This window comes from Carcharodon carcharias, chromosome 1 (genome assembly GCF_017639515.1).
Source record: "Carcharodon carcharias isolate sCarCar2 chromosome 1, sCarCar2.pri, whole genome shotgun sequence".
NCBI classification, from domain to species: Eukaryota; Metazoa; Chordata; class Chondrichthyes; order Lamniformes; family Lamnidae; genus Carcharodon; species Carcharodon carcharias.
The window spans coordinates 235,891,276-235,908,652 of NC_054467.1; the positions used below are offsets into that span (position 1 = coordinate 235,891,276).

The following is a 17,377-nucleotide window of genomic DNA, read 5'->3' on the forward strand; positions in this document are numbered from 1 at the left end:
AATTCCTTTTTGGATTTATTGATGACTATCTTTGCAAGTAACATCCCCAGAATCTAGTCAAAGAAAGCAGATTACACCATTTTCATGATAGATTACCTGAATACCAGTCTGGCCTATAGCACTTAATCCACATTTTCAATGCATAATACGGTTATGAAGGAGCATTTAAAATGCTTTACTAGTTACTGAGCACTAACATTTTGCTGTAGGTAAATCGCTAGGGGAAACAACAACAAAAATGCCATTTATATAGCGTCTTTAACATAGTAAAACATCCGAGGCATTTCATTGCATGTTATCAAACAAAACTCATTGTCTGTGGTGCAATGATTGAAGATCGCACGATGCAATTTAAAGAGCATTGCAAGTTTGTTTTTTTATTCAGCAGTTATTTATTATGCAGCTACATAGTATAAGTTTGTGTTTGCTGTTGGTAAATACTTATCACCAACATTGATGAGGATAGCCTGATGGTATAACTTACAGATGTCTCAGGAGACAACGTAGATGCATAAACTCATATGTTTTTATTCATTCATGGGATGTGCGTACCGCAGGGTAGGCCAGCATTTACTGCCCATCCCTGTCCTTGAGAAGGTGGTGGTGAGCTGCCTTCTTGAACTGCTGCAGTCCGTGTAGTGTAGGCACACCCACAGTACTGTTAGGGACGGAGTTCCAGGATTTTGACCCAGCGACATTGAAGGATAAAATTTCCCTTAAGCTATGCTATTCCCCTGTAGCATTCAATAAAATTAATTCTAACATTATTCATTTAGCGTGTGCAGAGTCACGGAGCCAAGCAATAGTCTTGTCAGTGGCTAGGTGGAATTCTTTAAGCCTGCCTTCATGTTTAGATGGTGGGCACTTCTGGACAATGTTAATCATTGTTTGGGCTGTATCACAGCTGCAGCCTGGATGGTCTTGTAACCCCACTGATGTTGGATGGCTGCACAAAGGCCTTGGCCAGTCCAGAAATGATTTTAAAAGGCCCACTGTCGCCATGGGAGATCAAAGCCGGGTGGAAGAACATAGCATCTATGATGAGAGAATCTGGTGGATGTTTTCTCCTGCCAATAGTCCTGTCATGGGTCCTCAGCTGTTACTCCTTGGCATGCTGGGCTTAACCGTATGGGGTGGCGTGAGGGAAGGTGCACTGCTGGCGGGCTGAGGAGGTCACTGACTAAGGGTTGGGTTCGAGTAAACTTTCTCCATTGGCTTGCCTGTTGCAATTAGCCTCCTGATTGAAGGGCGGGGGAGACAATGTTGCTCAGGACTGGGAGTGAGGGGGAGGTGAGTTGGTCAGAGAGTACCTGTGATGACACACATTGTTGAAGTGAGTTGCACATCAATTAAATTTGGTGTGGGCAGGCTGGTACCATACTGGGGCTCAGTATTCTGCAGTTGAGTACGTGATGGAAAAAGCAGAGGTCCTTAGGGTCTTCACCTGTGATCCCCATAGGGTACCAGCCAGTTTACTGAGGAGCTTGTTGTGGATTTTAATTTTTTCTGCAGTATTGATGAGGTGCTGTTGGTACGTATGGTTTCTGACAAGAGTGACGCCTAAATAAACAGGGTGTGGATTGTGCTTCAGTCTCTGGCCTTCCAGGGTGTTGTCCAGTTCCCTCTTAGCACTGGCATTGTGAAGATGGAGACTGCTAGATACTATTTTACTGGTGCTCGGTTGTAAGCACCATGTCTTGCAGTCGTCAGCCAGCTTTGCAGTATCATTTAAAGCATCTTCCAGCTCAAATAAAGTTTGAGCCTGTGTGCCACATAGAGCATATGTACAGATGTCATCTGTACAAATAAACTTCCGGGACTGGGTTGGAGAAGGTCTTTGATGTATAAGCTGAGCAGGGTTAGGGCTAGGACAGACCCCTGGGGTAGCCCATTCAGCTGTTTCCTCCAGGCACTAGTCTTGTCACCCAAATGCACCCTGAACAGGTGTCAGTAACCAAGGGATGGAGGCCTCTTGACATTTTGATGAATAAGCCAATGTGCCAGACTGTATCGTACGCTGCATTGAGGTCAAGGAAAATTGCCCCTGTTTTGAGATGCCTTTGAAAGTCATTTCATGTGCTTCTGCCTTGTCAAAAGCCTAAAATTCTAAGATTAACAATTCTAACATTAAAATAAAGGCAAAATACTGCAGATACTGGAAATCTGAAACAAAAACAAAAAATGCTGGAAAAACTCAGCAGGTCTGACAGTATCTGTGGAGACAAAGACAGAGTTTAACATTTTGAGTCCGTATGGCTTTTCTCCAGAGCTAAAGGGAAGTAGAAATGTAGTGAAAAACATACTGTTTAAGTGAGGTTGGAACAGGTGAAGCTGGAGAGAAGGCCAGCGATAGGTCGAGGCAAAGGAGAGATTGCAAAAGATGTCAAAAACAAAAGGTCAAAGGGTTATTAATTCTAACATTAATCCTTGCCTAATGAGTTGGTTTGGGTTCAGTTGATAGTATTCACATCTGAGAGAGAGAGAGTTGTGGGTCCAGCCTCTTTCCCACTGAGCACAAACAAAAACTTGCATTTATAAAATGTCCCAAGGTGCTTCACAGGAGCATTATCAAACAGAGTTTGACACTGAGCCACATAAAGAGGTATTGGGAAAGATGATCTAAAGCTTGGTCAAAGACATAGGTTTAGAAGAGGGAAGTGAGGCAGAGGGGTGATAGGTATAGCGACTGTATTCCAGAGTTTAGGGCCTATGCAACTGAAGGCTGGGCTACTAATGTGGAAACTATTAAAATCGGGAAGAGAACAGATTTGGCGAAGCACAGCGATCTCAGAGGGTAAATCTAGGAAGATACTTGAGTGTAGCACCTCAATGCTGTATTTTCACTGTGCTGTCCTTTCCATGAAACAGTAAATTGAGATTGTCTGTTCCGGCAGATGTTAAAGATCTTATTTAACCACAACGGGGTTTTTAAAAAGGAATTTAGAGAGTATATGTTTTGCCAATTCTAGAAGTGTCCCATGTTACATGTTGAGGTTGTAGAGAATTACTCAAATAAGTTTTCTTAGGTTAAACAAAGAATGGGGTAAGTTTATTGAAACTATTTCTGAACTAAAAAATTTCTTAAAAATCGTGGGCCCACACACAAAAAATTCAGATAGCGAAGCAAAAGGATAGGTTTACAAGGATTCTTTAGTCCACGAAAGAAAAAGTGGAGCACATGGTTAGCTGTTCCTTGATTGGTCTCGATGTGGTGATTCAGCGTTGTGGCCATTCAGCTTAGTTGTTCTCCTGGATGCAGTCGTATCGAGCATATTTCCACATTGTAAAATATCTCAGTTCACAGTCATTTTCTTCTCAGGTGATCACTTTACAAACTGAGCGCAGTACTTGCAGAGAGAGAAAGAGAGAGAGAGAGAAGCCACACAGCTCCAACAGCCTGTTTCAGTACAGCATTGTCCTTTTCGCTTCTTCCTCCATCCTGCTTGACAGGGGTTCCCTTGAAATATCTTGCTGGTCATATATTCCAGAGGGGCTTCATTAGTTCATGTCTGCTGCAGTTATTGTTTCTGAACAGGTAACTGAATTTTGATGTCTCATCTCAGAAACATTTGCAAAGTCTCGGCATGACGTGAAGTCAGGAGATGGGGTCTTTCATGCTCCCCTGGGGGTAGATTGTCAGTCTTCATTCAACTTTTTGGAATGCAAAATTGTGTTTTGTAGCAGCTTGGCCTGTCTGGGCTGTTTCTTTTTTTTTAAAAAAAACACAATTGTTTGCATAGGGTTCCAGTTTAAAATTCAGCCAGTGAAAAAATCAGAAATCATATCTTCAAAAAGCACATCCTCATGACAAGGGTCTTAATCATTTAATAAATAAGCACAAGCTACACTGACATCTGGGACACTATGCCAATAGAAACACAAAAATTATTAAGAAACCTCTATTGCTACATATCATAAGAACACAAGGTTTCCATTCAAAGTTCATACTCATGCTTTATGGTATCTCACTACCCTGAAACCCACACAACCTCCCATAAATTCCCCACGTTTGGGGAGTATATTCAGTACTTATCTGACAACACATAAATGCCAGAAGTTCCTCATGGATTATGATAGACCAATAGATAAATCAGATAAATCTCACCCAAAAAACACTGGCACTTGTATTTTGTTTAAACAAAAGCTGCACTCATCACATTCCAGATTTGAGCACTGGAGGTGCTACTCTCCAGTATAGTAATAAGCAATTGTTGCGCCGTTGAAGATGCTGCATTACAGATGAGAGATTAAACCAATGCCTTATCTGCCTGCTTAAGTGGACATAAAAGACCCCAGGACACCATTTTGAAGAAGAACAGGTGACCTGGACAACATTTATCCCTCTACCAACATCACTGAAAAAAAAATCATCTGATCACTAACACATTGCTGTTTGCAGGAACTTGCTATGCACAAATTGGCTGCCACGTTTCCTATGTTACAAAAGTCACTACACTTCAAGAGTACTCCATGTATTGTGAAAAGCTGTGGGGTGTCCTGAGGTCATGAAAAACACTATGAGCTGGATTTTACAGCTTTGGTGGGGTAAGGGATGTGCAATGTGAAATGCATGGTCCACTCACTCCCACCCCACCCCCAAACCACCCCCCCTTCCCCCCCCCAACGGCATATCCAATCAAGCCAAACAGGCAGGAAAGCTGGCCAAATAGCATGGTGAAGGGGTTCTCCATGTCCGATGGGAGGGGGCTTAGGCTGTGAACCCGAAGTCAGTCCTGGTCACCCATTTAAAGGGCACGCTGCGATCGAGTTGTTGGCAGCTGCAGGAGAAATCCATCCTTGGTGAAATCAGTCTGGGATGAAGGCAGTAGTCATTGCTGACACTGAAGCAGTGGAGCAGCAGCAGGTGAGAGCAGTTTGTTCCATTCAGGTGACTATTGTGCCAGCTGTGTTACATTCAGGATACTTGCCAGGGAAGAAAAAAACATCTGCTCAAATCTGTCCCTTCTGAAGAAATAGCATTCTGAGCCGGATTCAACCTTGTAACTCCATTTGTCTCAATACAGATGCTGACAGGCCTGCTGGGTACTTCCATTACTTTCTGTTTACATTCCATAGCACCTTCTGCAATTGCAAGTCCAAATGGAAGGAGCTCAGGCCATGGGTGGCCCCCACATTTCGACAATGATTCCCTGCGAGTCCTCCTCCAGGCTATGAGTCTGCAGCAGGATCTTCTTATGCCCAGTGATGGCAAAAGGAGACCCTCCCCACCAAACAAAAGAAGCCTGAATAAAGGTGCCAGTGGAAATCAGCAGCTGTGGGGGTCATCCAGAGGACATGGTTGTAGTGCCCTAAGGAGTTGCATGATCACCTCTGTTAGGCAAGGGTCTAATCTTTTGGCAGAAGGACCTAGATGGGAAGGTGTGATACCATAGAACACTACAGCACAGAAAACAGGCCATTCGGCCCTTCTAGTCTGTGCCGAAATATTATTCCGCTAGTCCCATTGACCTGCACCTAGTCCATAACCCTCCAGACCTCTGCCATCCATTATCTATCCAATTTATTCTTAAAACTTAAGAGTGAGCCGGCATTTACCATGTCAGATGGTAGCTCGTTCCACACACTCACCACTCTCTGAGTGAAGAAGTTCCCCCTAATGTTCCCCCTGAACCTTTCCCCTTTCACCCTAAAGCCATGTCCTCTCGTATTTATCTCTCCTAATCTAAGTGGAAAGAGCCTACTCGCATTTACTCTGTCTATAACCCTCATAATTTTGTAAACTTCTATCAAATCTCCCCTCATTCTTCTACGCTTCAAGGAATAAAGTCCTAACCTGTTTAATCTTTCCCTGTAACTCAACTCCTTAAGACCCGGCAACATCCTAGTAAATCTTCTCTGCACTCTCTCAATCTAACTGATATCCTTCCTGTAGTTAGGCGACCAGAACTGCACACAATTCTCCAAAGTTGGCCTCACCAATGTCTTATACAACCTCACCATAACATCCCAACTCCTATACTCAATACTTTGATTTATGAAGGCCAGTAAGCCAAAAGCTTTCTTTATAACCCTGTATACCTGTGACGTCACTTTCAGGGAATTAGGTATCTGAACTCCCAGATCCCTTTGTTCCTCCGCACTCCTCAGTGCCCTACCAGTTACTGTGTATGTCCTACCTTGGTTTGACTTTCCAAAATGTAACACCTCACACTTTTCCTCATTAAATTCCATCTGCCATTTTCTGGCCCATTTTTCCAGTTGGTCCAGATCCCTCTGCAAGCTTTGAAAGCCTTCCTTGCTGTCCACAACGCCTTCAATCTTAGTGACATCAGCAAACTTGCTGATCCAATTTACCACATTATCATCCAAATCATTGATATAGACAACAAACAACAATGGTCCCAACACAGATCCCTGAGGCACACCACTAGTCACAGACCTCCAGTCTGAGAAGCAATCATCCACTCTATCTTCTCCAACACAGCTAACTTCGAATCCAGTTTACAACCTCTCCACGGATACCAAGTGTCTGAACCTTCTAAACTAACCTCCCATGCGGTACCTTGTCAAAGGCCTTACTAAAGTCCATGTAGACAACATCCACAGCCTTTCCTTCATCTACTTTCTTGGTAACCTCCTCGAAAAACTCTACAAGGTTCGTTAAACACGACCTACCACGGACAAAGCCATGCTGACTATCCTTAATCAGCCCTTGGCTGTCCAAATAATTATATATCCGATCTCTCAGAACATCTTCCAATAATTTACCTACTACTGACGTCAGGCTCACTGGTCTGTAATTACCTTGTTTACTCTTGGAGCCTTTTTTAAACAACAGAACAACATGAGCTACCCTCCAATCCTCCGGCACCTCACCCGTGGCTAAGAACATTTTAAATATTTCTGCCAGAGCCCCTGCAATTTCTACACTAGTCTCCCTCAAGGTCCAAGGGAATATCATGTCAGGCCCGGGGGATTTATCTACCTGTATTCGCTGTAAGACAGCAAGCACCTCCTCCTCTTTAATCTCTATATCTCTACATGTAAAGTGTGGGGTTGCCTATTGCCTGGGCTGTTTGCAGAAGGCAGAATGAAACAGACATGTTACACTGCATGGCACTGGATGATCCTGAGGGGGGTCTGAATTCAAAGAACATTTAGTTTGTGAGGATCACTGCAACGTGGTGGATGTTGACATTGTACATGTTGGGCACAAACATGACAGCATGAACTTTCCACAGAAGATTCATGACAATCCCCACTTTTTTTGAAGGGGAAAGGGCATGTACTGTCCATGAGAGGTCAAGGGCTGGTGGATGTGCTAGCTCTGGCAATCTCCTATGGACGTGATGGTATTGAAGGTGGCCAGCAACCAATGGTTGGCCACGGAGCAGCTGGAGGGCAGCCCAGGGCGGTGAGATTCCAAGGGCCTACAGCTCACTCCTGACAATCTTTGTTGGATAAGGGTGGGTGGTGGGGGGGGGAAAAAGAGAGGAGTCTGGGGAGTGTGCGGGGGAGCATTGATGGGATTGAGTTCAGCAGCTTGCTGCATTTGTGGAGGAATGTGTCTGTCTCAATCTTGAAAGGGGCGAGGGTGAGACTCTGGTTAGCATTTTTTCATGGCGAGAGTCTGTTTTTAGGAAGAGTGAATCTTTGAAATCTGCTCAAATGATGATGGAGCCCTTTATAATCCTTGTTCCAGCATTTTCTGCTGATGTTCCTATTCCGACACCTGCTTGCCTTCTGTATTATTGGAGACTGGTGGGATGATGGTGCATTGCTGACCTGACGTGGGGGGTGGGTAGCCCATCCAATTTGCTGCCGTAACATCCAGCCCAATGTAAATGCAAGTCTGTCTGTCTTTATTCGTTGTAGTGAAAGATGGAGTCAAGATGAGGCAAATGAGGTCAAAGCTGATACAGTCAGGCAATGGGGATCACTGTTCTTGATTCACATATATACAAACATACGAGTTAGGAGGAGTAGGTCACTTGGCCCCTCGAGCCTGCTCCACCATTCAATAAGATCAGGGCTGATCTCTTTGCTACCTCAAATCCACATTCCCACCTTCCTCTGGTAACCTTTTGCCCCTTGCTTCTCAAGAATCTATCTACCTCTGCCTTAAAAATATTCAAGGACTCTGCTTCCACCACCTTTGGAGTTCCAAAGATTCACAACCCTCAGAGAAAAAATTTCTCCTCATCTTGGTCTCAAATGGGTGACCCCTTACTTTTAAACAGTGACCCCCTCATTCTAGAGTCTCCTACAAGAGGAAACATCCTCTCCACATCCACATGGTTCATATGGTGCCTGAGGTTTATTGGAGATTATGGCCGGAGTTGGAAGCACCACTGAGTGGTTTAATGCGGAAGCAGGGTTTTAAGTTGGATCAGGTCAGGTTTTTGTTTTATTTTTATTTCGGCCTGGCATCTTTCTTTACAAAAACTAAGGTCACAGCCTCATAGAGGGACAGGAAAGAAAAAGCCAGAGGCAGGGACGAAGTGTGGCTAAAGAGCCTGAGCAGGAATGGGATAGGGAAAGGAGGAGTGGGGGAGAGGAGAGGGAGGAGTAGGGGCATCTAGTGGCAGGAATTTGAGGAGAAGGGAGGGTCAGTGAAGGTGGAGAGGAGAAGCGAGGTGTTGAGAGGTGAGGCAAGGGAAGGTTGGGGTGGGAAGGGGCAGGAGATAGGAGGAGTGAGGGAAGGGGAGGACAGGGGTGGGGGATATACACTTTTAAGGTGAGCATATTTTATTCGAATTCACATTTCTCTGCTTTAGTGACTTATCTACTTTCAATTCTGCTATTCAAATCCTACCAGTTATTGCTGGGAAATCTGAACATTTCCTGCTGCTGCCAACAAACGTGTTTAGAAACTCAGAAGTGAATATCTTAAGTATCTTATGAAGAAAGGCTGAACAGGCTGGACCTATACCTATTGGAGTTCAGTAGATTGAAAGGTGATCTTATTGAAACATATAAGATCCTGAGGGGATTTGACAGAATGACATCTGGTCACTTGTGGGACAGACTAGAACCAGGGGACACAGTTTAAGAACAAGAGGTCTACCATTTAAGATGGAGATGTGGAGAATTTTCTTTCTCTCAAAGGGTCGTTAGTACGTGGAATTCTCTTCCCCAGAAAGCACTGGAGGCTGGGTCATTATTCAAGACAGAGTTAGACAGGTTTTTGATAGTCAAGGGAGTCAAGGGTTATGGGGGCAGGCGGCAAAGTGGAGCTGAGACATAACCAGATCAGCCATGATCTTATTTAATGGTGCAGCAGGCTCAAAGGGCTGAATGGCAGGCTCAAAGGGCTGAATGGCCGACTCCTGTTCCCAAGTCCAATGTTCCAATGAATAGACTCTTGTCAATGAAAATTAAAAGTGAGGACATGGAATTTGCATTGCTCTGGGATCAAGGTAGGGATAAAATGACAAATTTTATGTCACTGGAGGCTACACTGCTAACCAACTGCAAATATAGTGTCCTTTGTTGACAGAAACTAAAGCACAAATTATTCAACTGCAGGGACCTGCACAGAACATGGTTTGCAAATTCAGACAATAATAAGGTTTGGGTGCAGGACTGCACAACTGTGTGTTAACTTGTAAAAGCTCACAGTATTTGGTGAAGGAAATTTTCAACAAAGAAAATCATTATTTTCAAATTTATGAAATAAATATATTAGAAGTTAAAATGAAAATGGAAAGTGCTGGAAGTACTCAACAGGTCTGGCAGTTTCTATGGAAAGAGAAACAAAGTTAACATTTCGAGTTGAATATGACTTCTTCAGAACTGAAGGAAGGTAGAAATTGTCATTTGATAGTACAGAACTTGAGTACTGCTGAAAAAGAGACATGCTGACGAAGTTTTTTGCCTTGGGCTCATCAGGGCAGATTCACATGAATAGTAAATCTCAAAGGGAACAACAGTTTATACTGCACCCTCTTCTCATGCAGTTTAAATTGTTGTTCCCTTTGAGATTTGGTATTCTTGTGAATCTGCCCTGATGAGTGCAGGACAAAAATCTTCAATATGTCTCTTTTTTCAACAAAACTGAAGATAGAAATGTTGCGAGTTTTATGTTGCTGGAAGGGGAGATGGGAAGGAGGAACAAAAGGGAAGATCTGGGATAAGGTAGAGGGTGGGAGAGATTAAATGGCAAATATGTCATGGAACAAGAGGCAAAGGGAGTGGTAATGGTTACAGTGCAGAAATAAGGCATTAGTCCAGAGGGAGTGTGAATGACAGAATAATGAACAGCAATCGCTACCTCAAAGCTGTCCTGGTCCACAGTTTCATTCCATCCTTTGTCTCATCTGACATTTTTACAAAAAATGTTTTCTCTTCCTTTCAGGTGTTAAGGAATGTAAGCTTCAACAACTCAAGGATACCAATGCCTCTCAAAATCTTTCTTCCACTTAACTTCCCTCTAATCCCATCCCTTTTTTTAACCCCACCCTCTTGCCTTGTATTCACAATACCCTCTGACCTTCCCCTCTCTAACGCTGAATGATTTACACTTAGCAAAGAACTCAATTTACCCACCTCAATGAATTGGGCTTGGCACAATGTTGAACTCTTCTTCCATCACGTCCTCCTCAGAGCTCATTTTTTTGACTAGGAGCCTGCTCCTGGCTAGCAGACCCTTTCTCCCATCTCCACCTAAATCCCACCCTCTGACCAATTACCCACTCTTGATCTTTTCATGAGAATTACTGCTGTGACATCAGCCATCTTACTTTCTTTGCTTCCCTCATTCACTTTAATATGTCTTCCTCTGAACTTGCTGCATTCCATTCTCTCAAGTGCTGTAATTGTCTGGTGTTGCAACCTCTATTTTGCACAGGCTGAGTGCCAACTCTCAAACACTTCTTCCTCCCTCTCCCTGAACCATGACCCCACCACCAAACATCAAGCCATTGTTTTCAAGGCTGTCACTGACTTCTTCAACTCTGGAGATCTTCCCTCCCACCTTTCCACCTCATAATTCCCTAACCCCAAACAGCCCACTTCAATCACCTTCCCAAAAGACTGTCCTGGTAGACCCATTGTTTCAGCCTTTTCCTGCCCCACTGATCTTATTTCTTCCTATCTTGACTATTTACTCTCGCCTTGCCCAATCTCTTTCCACCTACATCTGTGACTCTTCACCAATTTCCTGGCCCTGACCACCTCCTCTTCACTATGGACATACAATCTCTCGACACTGCCATTCCCCACCAGAACAGCCTGAGAGCTCTGCACTTCTTCCTTGAAAGGAGGTGTGAACAATCCCCATCCACCACCACCCTCCTTCGTCTTGTTGAAGTTGTTCTCTCATTGAACAATTTCTTCTTTAACTTGTCTGACTTTCTCCAAATAAAAAGTGCTATGGATACCCACATGTGTCCTACTTAAACCTGTCTTTTTGTGAGGTATGTGGAACATTCCATCTTCAAGTTCTGTTCAGGCCTCCTCTCCAAGTCTTTTTCTGGTATATCTTGCCTAGAACGCAAAAACTTCCATCAACTTTGCTTCCAATTTCCACCCTTCTCTTACCTTCATGTGGTCCATCTTTGACACTTTCCTTCCCTTCCTTGAGCTTCTGTCTCCTTTTTTGGGGATAGGCTGTCTACCAATATTCATTATAAGCCCACCGACTCCCACAGCTACCTCGACTACACTTCCACAAATCCTGCCTCCTGTAAGGACCCCATTCTATTCTCCCAGGCTCTCTGTCGCTGTTGCATCTGTTCTGATGATGCAACCTTCCACAATGGTGCTTGATATGTCTTCCTTTTTCAACTGAGGATTCCCCCCCACCCCCAGTATGATTGACAATGTCCAATACATTTCCTGAACTTCTGCCCTCATCCTTTTCCCTCCCTCCCAGAACCATGATATTCCCCTTGCCCTCACTTTCCACTCCGCCAGCCTCTACATTCAAAGGATCATCCTCCACCATTTCTGCCACCTCCAGCGTGATGCCACCACCAAACACATCTTCCCCTCCCCTGTCAGCATTCTGTCTGCAACAGCCTGGTCCACTCCTCTGTCATACCTAGTCCCCTTCCTACGGCACCGTCTCATGCAATTACAGGAGGTACAACACCAACTCCTTTACCTCCTCTCTCAATGCCCAAGGCCCCAAACACTCCTTCCAGATAAAGCAGTGACTTACTTGTACTTCTTTTAGTTTAGTCTACTGTATTTGCTGCTCATAATGTGGTCTCCTCTACATTAGGAAGACCAAAGGCAGACTGGGTGACTACTCTGCGGGACACCAAGACTCAGTGCACAAGCATGACCCCAAGCTTCTGGTTTGCTGGCCATTTTAATTCACCATGTTGCTCTCACACACATATTCCTGTCCTTGGCCTGCTACAGTATTCCAGCGAAGCTCACCACAAGCTTGGGGAACGGCACCTCATCTTCTGATTAGACATTTTACAGTCTTCTGGACTCAGCATTGTGTTAAACAATTTCATACCATGACTCTGTCCCCCATTTTGATTCTGTTTTTTTTTTGGCCATATGCCGGTCTGAATTTTGTTTTTCATGCTTTTGCTTTCAGACAGATCCATTCATTATTCTGCCATTCACACTTACTCTGGACATTGTTTTGTTCTTTACTACAACCATTACCACTCCCGTTGCCTTTTGTTTCATGACACCTTTGTCATTTAATCTCTCCCCACCCTCAGCCCTATTTCTGTTTTTCTTCCCTCTTGCAATGGAATAAAACCCATCACACTTCTACCTTCTTTCAGTTCTGAACAAGAGTCATATTTGACTTGAACAATAACTATGCTTCTGTCCCTACAGATGCTGCCAGACCTGCTGAGTATTTCCAGCACAATCTGTTTTTATTCATTTTTTCAGCATCCACAGTATTTTGCTTTTATATTGGTAGATAATTATGTTCATTGGCTATCTATTGCCTAACCTGACAACACAAAATTTCCAGGTCTTTGCTGCTGATGTCATTTTAGTAGTCATCCACATTGGCATGGGTCTGTAGTCACATGTAGACCAGGTAAAGACAGCAGATTTCCTTCCCTAAAAGGACATTAGTGAATGGTCTTTACGACAATGGTTTTGTGGTCATTATCATATTTTTATTTAATTCAAATTTCACCATCTGCCGTGATGGGTTTCAAGCCCGGGTCCCCAGAGCATTACCCTGGGTCTCTGGAATACCAGTCTAGTGACAATAGCACTATGCCACTGCCTTCCCATCCAAGCCATTAACTTAAAATGTACACTTTGGATCCAGGAATGGAGGTTTTGGCTAGGAAAAACACAGAAGGCTCAATGTGCTTTCAGGTTCTGGATGGATTCACTTTGTTGCAGACTTCAATTCCCAATTCCCCCTAGTTTTCCTTCTCTATTCCCTCTTTTCAAAGGCACTGACTGATGCTGGTGCATGGTTTCATAAGCAGTGTCAGTCTCGGTTTTAGGTGGACTATTTGAAATGCTAACATTTTCTCTTTTCAGAGGCTGATAGATTTGCCATGCAATTCCAATATATTCAGTTTTTGAGGTTTGTGTTTTTTGATTTAAGACTTTAAAGCTGTATCCCCTGCATTTAACTACATGTAAAGACTATCACTTTATTAAAACTTAGGTGAGTGGAAGTTGTAGCCTGCTTTGTATACACTTTGCAAGTTGACTGGTTGTGAAATTGGCTGCAATCCAATCTCACATGCATTGCATAACTGACTAGAATCACAGGTGCTGAACCGATGTTGCCATAACGTAGATTCAATTAGATATGATTTTACACTGGCGCAGATTCAAACACGTACTGAATGCACTTAGGATAAATGTGGCAGCTTTCAGCCTTTCAACACACGAAGTTCATTAACAACAGCAGCCCCTCGTGGTAACTGTTAGAAAACTGAACCTAAGCTACCCATTGCTGCCTCTGTTAATCAGCTAAAAGAGCACCAAGTTAGGATCAAAACCTGTGGGCTATATCGCCTATAACCCCAAACAGTACTTTTATCCAGTTGGGCGTCAGAAGAGCTAGGTCAGTTTAGTTAGAACAGGAACCATCAGACCACTAACAATTTCTAAAAGATTATATAACATATAAAAATAATATTCTCTTTTTCTTTAAGCTTTTTCCCATTAATACATTTTTCAAACTGCAGTTACTAATGAGGACTTGCATCTAAATTCGCATCTTACATTATCCATCAGAAACTTCTCAAATTCTTAACATACCAGGTCCATCCTGAAGGATGGCACCTACAAAAATCTAACATTTCTTCAATCCTGCACCATCCTGTTAGTTTAGATCTTGGAGTGGGATTGAACCTACAACCTCTGATTCAGAGGAGAAGATACTGTCTACTGAGGAACAACAACCTTCATTCTCACAAAAACATTCTCACAAAAGCAAAATACTGTAGATGCTGGAGATCTGAAATAGAAATGGATAATGCTGGAAACACTCACAGGGAGAGAGTGCGAGAGAAACAGCATGGTCATTTACAGGGAGAGAATGCGAGAGAAACAGCATGGTCATTTACTGGAGAGAGTGCGAGAGAAACAGCATGGTCATTTACAGGGAAAGAGTGCGAGAGAAACAGCATGGTCATTTACAGGGAGAGAGTGCGAGAGAAACAGTGTGGTCATTTATAGGGAGAGAGTGCAAGAGAAACAGTGTGGTCATTTACAGGGAGAGATTGTGAGAGAAGCAGCGTGATCAATTACAGTAAGGGAGTTTGAGAGAAACAGTGTCGTCATTTACAGTAAGGGAGTTTGAAAGAAACAGCGTGGTCATTTACAATAAGGGAGTTTGAGAGAAACAGTGTCGTCATTTACAGTAAGGGAGTTTGAAAGAAACAGCGTGGTCATTTACAATAAGGGAGTTTGAGAGAAACAGCGTCGTCATTTACAGTAAGAGAGTTTGAGGAAAACAGCGTAGTCATTTACAGTAAGAGAGTTTGAGAGAAACAGCGTGGTCATTTACAGTAAGAGAGTTTGAGAGAAACAGCGTGGTCATTTACAGTAAGGGAGTTTGAGAGAAACAGCGTGGTCATTTACAGTAAGGGAGTTTGAAAGAAACAGCGTGGTCATTTACAGTAAGGGAGTTTGAGAGAAACAGCGTGGTCATTTACAGTAAGGGAGTTTGAGAGATACAGTATGGTCATTTACAGTAAGAGTTTGAGAGAAACTGTGGTCATTTACAGTAAGGGAGTTTGAGAGAAACTGTATGGTCATTTACAGTGAGAGTTTGAGAGAAACAGCGTGGTCATTTACAGTAAGAGAGTTTGAGAGAAACAGCGTGGTCATTTACAGTAAGGGAGTTTGAGAGAAACAGCGTGGTCATTTACAATAAGGGAGTTTGAGAGAAACAGCGTGGTCATTTACAGTAAGGGAGTTTGAGAGAAACAGCGTGGTCATTTACAGTAAGGGAGTTTGAGAGAAACAGCGTGGTCATTTACAGTAAGGGAGTTTGAGAGAAACAGCGTGGTCATTTACAGTAAGGGAGTTTGAGAGAAACAGCATGGTCATTTACAGTAAGGGAGTTTGAGAGAAACAGTATGGTCATTTACAGTAAGAGTTTGAGAGAAACTGTGGTCATTTACAGTAAGGGAGTTTGAGAGAAACTGTATGGTCATTTACAGTGAGAGTTTGAGAGAAAAAGGGTGGTCATTTACAGTAAGGGAGTTTGAGAGAAACTGTATGGTCATTTACAGTGAGAGTTTGAGAGAAACAGGGTGGTCATTTACAGGGAGAGATTTTGAGAGAAGCAGCGTGGTCATTTACAGGGAGAGATTTTGAGAGAAGCAGCGTGGTCATTTACAGGGAGAGATTTTGAGAGAAGCAGCGTGGTCATTTACAGGGATAGAGTGTGGGAGAAGCGGAGCTTTAACAATGAGAGTGTGAGAAGAGAGACCATTAAAGAGCGTAAGAAGGAAAAGAGCGCGGAGAATAGTTGATTGGTGAGTAGGATTGGTGAGTATCTCTAATCTTTAAAGTAAAAGTAAGGTCTTGAGTTTGCCTTTAGATCTCATGTCTTTTTTTTCCTTTATTTCCTAAAGATAGCTGAAGATCGATACTGGTGTGTATAAAAAATAATTATAATAACGTGTAAAGAGTGGGGAAACTAGAGTAATTAATTAATAAATTGAATAAAATATGATAGTGATGGCAGGACGGGTGATGTGTTGATGCTGCAACATGTGGGAGCTGCTGGCCACAAAGGTGATCCAGAATGAACACATCTGTACCAGGTCTTTGAAGCTCGAGGAACTTTGAATCCAAGTCAAGGAGCTGGAGTCCAAGCTGTAGACATTGCGCCACATCAGAGAAGGGGAAAGTTGCCTAGAAATTTTGTTTCAAGAGGCAGTCACACCCCTCAGATTAGGTAGTTCAAATTTGGTCTGTGATAAGGGACAGGAGGGTGTGACTGCAGATGAAGCAGGTATTGGGGCCCAGGGGTAGTGTTCGAGGAACTGCAGCCCCTGCAACTGTCCAACATTTACAAGGTTCTTGCAAGCTGTGTGGATGAGAGTGGGCACTGCAGGGAGGATGAGCGAATTGACCACGGCACTGTGGTACAGGGAGCCATTCAAGTGAGGGGAGGAATTAGGAATGTAAGAGTGGTACGGGATTGTATAATTAGGGGGATAGATACTGTTATTTGCAGCCATGAGCAGAGTCCCGAAGGCCGTCTTGCCTGCCCAGTGCCAGGGTTAAGGACATCTCCTCAGGGTTGGAGAGGACCTTGGAGTGGGAGGGAGGGATCCAGGTGCTGTTGTCTACATTGGTACCAACAACATTGATAGGACTAGGAAGGAGGTTCTGCTGAAAGAATTCAAACAGTTAGGGACTAAATTAAAAAGCAGAACCTCCAAGGCAATAATCTTGGGATTGCTGCCTGAGCCACGGGTAAACTGGCACAGGGTAAATAAAGTCAAGGAGTTAAATGTATGGCTCAGAGATTGGTGTAGGAGAAATGGTTTTCAGTTCATGGGGCACTGGCACCAGTACTGGGGTAGAAGGGAGCTGTTCCAGTGGGACGGGCTTCACTTGAACCGTGCTGGGACCAGTGTCCTGGTGAGCCGAACAACTAGGGCTGTAGAAAAGACTTTAAACTAAATAGAGCAGAGAGGAGGGGGGGGGGGTTCAGGAAAGGGGATACATAGACCTACAAAGCAAAAGGACAGCTACTTGGGAAATGATACCCAGAATGTGACAGGGAGGGACAGAGTGCACAAATATAAAAAAAAGCAGCAAATAGGGTCAAAGGGGGGAAAAATGGTAAAGAGACAAAATTAATGGTCTTTACTTAAATGCACATGGTATTCAAAACAAAATAAATGAATTGAAGGCATAAATAGAGGTTAATGGGTATGATCTTATAGACATTACGGAGATGTGGTAACAAGGAGATCAAAGCTGGGACCTAAATATTCAG

At 43.4% G+C, this 17,377-nt stretch overlaps 1 protein-coding gene across 6 annotated transcripts in view; it reads right to left on the bottom strand.

Moving 5' to 3' along the window:
- zmat1 (zinc finger matrin-type 1) overlaps positions 1-17,377 on the bottom strand; it is a 116,891-nt gene that overhangs the window by 27,951 nt on the left and 71,563 nt on the right. The window contains exon 1 of one of the 6 annotated variants that reach the window (XM_041201584.1): positions 11,347-11,365. The exons of 4 other annotated variants lie outside the window; for them this stretch is intronic. The gene's annotated coding sequence lies outside the window, so the exon portion shown is untranslated. Of the gene's footprint in view, positions 1-10,509; positions 10,611-11,346; positions 11,366-17,377 lie in introns of those variants that run through there. One more of the 6 variants, XM_041201575.1, reaches the window with a different exon arrangement.